The sequence below is a fragment of the Penaeus chinensis genome, chromosome 18, assembly GCF_019202785.1.
Source record: "Penaeus chinensis breed Huanghai No. 1 chromosome 18, ASM1920278v2, whole genome shotgun sequence".
Taxonomy (NCBI): Eukaryota; Metazoa; Arthropoda; class Malacostraca; order Decapoda; family Penaeidae; genus Penaeus; species Penaeus chinensis.
Genome location: NC_061836.1, coordinates 18,904,008 through 18,909,007, shown reverse-complemented (window position 1 = coordinate 18,909,007; position 5,000 = coordinate 18,904,008). Strand labels below are relative to the sequence as shown.

Genomic DNA, 5,000 nt, shown 5'->3' with positions numbered 1-5,000 from the left:
GAAATAAATGGACAGCGATGAGAGGCTTACCTCAAAACTATGAGATTTATAATAATAATAAAGCATAACAACAGCAACACTAACAACAATAATGATAATAATAATAATAATAATAATAATAATAATAATAATAATAATAATAATAATGATAATAATAATAATAATATATGTTTGTAATGCTAATAACAAAATAAATATACAAATATAATGATGACAGTGATAACAATGATAACAGTAGTAGTAATGATGATAATGATAATAATAATAATAATAATAATAATAATAATAATAATAATAATAAGAATAATGATATTTATAATAATAATGATAATAATATAAATAAAAAAATAATGATAAGGATAATAATATAATAATAATAATAATGATAATAATAGTAATAATAATAATAATAATAATAATGATAATAATAATAATAATAATAATAATAATAATGATAATATTAATTATGACAATAATGATATTAATAATAAATATAATAATAATAACAATAACAAAAGTAACAATAGTAATAATGATGATGATAATGATATTTGATAATTATAATGTTAATATGAACAACAATGATAATTATCATAGCAATAATGATGTTAACAGTATCAATATTGATGATGATGATGATAGTAGGAATAATGATGATTATATTAGTTATAATGATAATAATAATAATAGCAACGATAATAGTAATGATAATTTAGATGATGATGATGATGATGATAATAATGATGATGATGATGATGATGATGATGATGATGATGATGATGATGATGATGATGATGATAATGATGGTAATAATAATAATAATAATGATAATAATAATAATAATAATAATAATAATGATAATAATAATAATAATAATAATAATAATAATAATAATAATGATAACGATAATGATAATAGTAATAATAATAATAATAATGATAAAAATAATGATAATGATAAAAATAATAATGATAATAACAATAATAATAATAGCAATAATAATGATGATGGTGATAATAATAATTAAACTAAAAAAAATAACAATAATGATAATAAAAATGATAATAATAATGATAATAATAGCAACAATTATATTGAAAATGATAATAGTAAATAATATTTATAGTTATAATGACGATATTAATAATAATTATAATATTTATCGAAATAATGATAATGATAACAATGATAAAGAAAATGATGATGATGATAATGATGATGATGGGGAAGATGATGATGTTGATGTTATGGTATTATAATAATAATAACAATAATAATGGAAGATTTGAAGCTGGTTATGTTTGTTCCCATATGCAAATATTCCCGTTGCTTTTGGTTGTAGTGACCCTTGTTTTTAGAAATCTAATGTAGAAGTTTTATAAACTAAATAATCTTATAATCAGATAAGTGCTATGAACTACATCGAAGTGCTGAATAGTTAAGACTAAAGTAATAAACATGCAGTGCGAAATACATGAGTATGGACAATGAAATGACTCGGTGAAATAAGTATTAGTGAAGTGACTGTGTTGTTCTATAATCTAGTGTTAAGATTAATCTGTAATGCGGAAGGTGAGTGAGAGGGGTGAATGTTTAATGTTCCTTTTATTCCTAATTGAGCACTGTATTTAGTGCTAAGTGAATACTAAATAAATAATAAGTGAAGTTTTTCCCTGCATTTATGTTTCCATTCATTTCTATCAGTGGATCGCAGTTTCCCTTCTCAATAAACGAGAATAAAACTAGAAAAAAAAGTAAAATTGCAGACCTAAAGTAGTAAATTAATAAGTAAGAAGTATTACAATCACATTAATCATATGGAAAAGTTATATATTTACTTCATAATAATTTCATGAAACAAACGTAATTGCTCATGAAATAAATACAATATCTCGAGCTAAAGAGTGATAAATATTTTCCGTAATAATGGATTGCATATGAAATAATGATAATAATAATAATGACAATAATAATAATGATAATGATAATAATAATAGTAATAACAATAATAATAATAATAATAATGAAAATAATAATAATAATAATGATAATAATAATAATGATAAAAGTAATAATAATAATAATAGTAATAATAATGATGATAATAATAATGAAAATATTAAGAATAAAAACAATATTAATGAGGATGATAACAGGAATAATGATGATGATGATAATTAAATCATTATCACCAATATTATCATTAGTAGTAGTAGCGTAAGGTGGAAGGTGTAGTAGCAGTAGTAATAGTAGAAGAAGTAATAGTAGTATAAGTGTTCCGAGTTTAACCACAATAACAATAAAACAAGAACAGCAATAACAAAAGTAATAGTAATAAAACATTTCAATATCCATGTCAGTTATTCCAATATTGACTTCTACAGTATTTACGACGAAGGTGTCTGATGCTACAGCGTCCAGCCAAATCCCTTCCGATTTTATTACATAGCCATTATGCAGATATTCCCGCTGGACGTGTCAGGATTCGGCGACGCTAATGTCAGGCCTGTTATTATCGGTATAATTTTCATGGCACGAATATCTCATTGGAGATAGATGGATTTTTTGTCATTATTGTTTAATTTTAATCTGATTTGGGTGTTTTTTATATGCATAACAATGGAAAATGCACAAAATATTAGAAATAAAGTTGGAAAAGAGAGCGTACAAATATTCCGCAAAAGTGAGTTAGACTGCAAAATATAGAGTTTAACAGAAATGTCTAAGGTTACATGGTATTGAACATGTGATATATCAAATGTAGAAAGCTTTAGATTCGTAACTTATAATTTCTCTCTCTCTCTCTCTCTCTCTCTCTCTCTCTCTCTCTCTCTCTCTCTCTCTCTCTCTCTCTCTCTCTCTCTATATATATATATATATATATATATATATATACATTTATATGTATATATATATATATATATATATATATATATATATATAAATCCTTTAATCTTTTCTTTCATTTTCAGATTCAGATTTGATAGGAGATTGTGTTCAGTGTAGCTGCAAAGCTGGTAGGTTCCTATTTACATCTTTATTTACTATCATATAACTCTCCTCTTTGTCTTTTATTCCTCCTTCCTTTTTCTCCCTCTTTTATGTTCCGCCACACTGCAACTTCAGCATCCCCTTTCTCCTCTCTTCCTTCACTCTTTTTTCCATCCCTTTCTCTCCTCCTACCCTCTGCCTTTTTCAAGATCCGTATTTTTCTTCTGCTTCTAAACGTCCCCCAGCTCCACCTCCTCCTTCTCCTCCCCCTTCTTCTTCTTCTTCTTCTATACCCTCCTCCTCCTCCCCTTCCTCTTCCCCTCTTCCTCCTCCCATCCCTTCAGTTTAAAGTAGCCGGCTACTTTATGATCTTTTATGACTCGCTAGTTCCTTCCCAGCCATTTCTTCTAACTCTTAGATTTTATAACTTTGCCATATTTCACGAAGGCGCCCCTCTTTCTCTTCTTCCTACGTTGTTTCCATGTCAGCTCTTGTTTCGTGTTTTTCAAATTCTACAATTTTATTTGTATTTCTTCATCTTTCCTTTGTCGTGATAATCAATTGCCGTCATCACTTCACTGTCTTCCATATCGCCATCTCCATCAATCATGTCATAATCATCAATAAAAATAATATCATCATCATAATCAGTCATCCTCATCGCAGTCACCATCAATGTCAATATCAGCTCAATCCATCTCTAAACTTGAACTTTCATCAGCATTAATATCTGTGAATTCAAACAACAGTTAATTGCAGCGAGAAGCAATCGCTGAAAATGAATATGTGGAACATCGTATAACTAATGCACTTTTATCTTTTTAATTATTATTTAATATCATAAACCAAATGATAGATAACTAAACATACATACATATATATATATATATATATATATATATATATATATATATATATATATATATATATACATACACACACACACACACACACACACACACACACACACACACACACACACACACACACATATATATATATATATATATATATATATATATATATATATATATATATACATGTACATATATATATATATATGTATATATATATATATATATATATATATATATACATATATATATATACATATATATATATATATATATATAAATATATATATATATATGTATACATGTACATATATATATATATATATATATATATATATATATATATATATATATACATATATATACATACATTCATATATATATTATACATACATTTATATATATATATATATATATATATATATATATATATATATATATATATATATACATATAAATACATACATATATACACACACATATATATACACAAACAAACACACACACACATTGCGTGTATATATATATATATATATATATATATATATATATATATATATATATATATATATATATACATATATACATACATATATATGTATATGTACACATACACACACATATATATGTCTATATATGTATGTATGTATATATATACATATAAATATATGAATATATATATACACACACACACACACACACACACACATACATATATATATATATATATATATATATATATATATATATATATATATATATACTTATATACATATATAGATATGTAGATATAAAGATATATATACACACACAAATAGATATCAAAGTATGCAAATGTGCATATACTTAACCCAATGCCGACGGGCATGACGTGTACGTACGTGCTATACCCACTGTGAGTTACTTGTTTGATTGTTTTTACACATAGATGGCTACACATGTACTAAGTCACCAATGAGCCAATTACTGCCTGTCTCGCCCGTTTACCCTTTTCTCTGATTTACGATAACATTTTACGTTATCTTATTTTTCTGTTACTAATGTTTATAAGGTTATAGTAATCATAATGTTTATAATAAAAATAACACCATCGATATTCATAGGACTACTAAAAAACAAGTTTCTTTTCCAGGCAGGAATAGAGGAAAAAAAAAA

At 24.7% G+C, this 5,000-nt stretch overlaps 1 protein-coding gene across 11 annotated transcripts in view; it reads left to right on the top strand.

Annotated features, from left to right (window-relative positions):
* Positions 1 to 5,000, top strand: part of LOC125034539 (carboxylesterase 4A-like) — a 303,265-nt gene that overhangs the window by 117,896 nt on the left and 180,369 nt on the right. The window contains exon 3 of one of the 11 annotated variants that reach the window (XM_047626404.1): positions 2,973 to 3,017. The exons of the other annotated variants lie outside the window; for them this stretch is intronic. The gene's annotated coding sequence lies outside the window, so the exon portion shown is untranslated. The remainder of the gene's footprint in view (positions 1 to 2,972; positions 3,018 to 5,000) is intronic. 11 annotated transcript variants of the gene reach the window in all.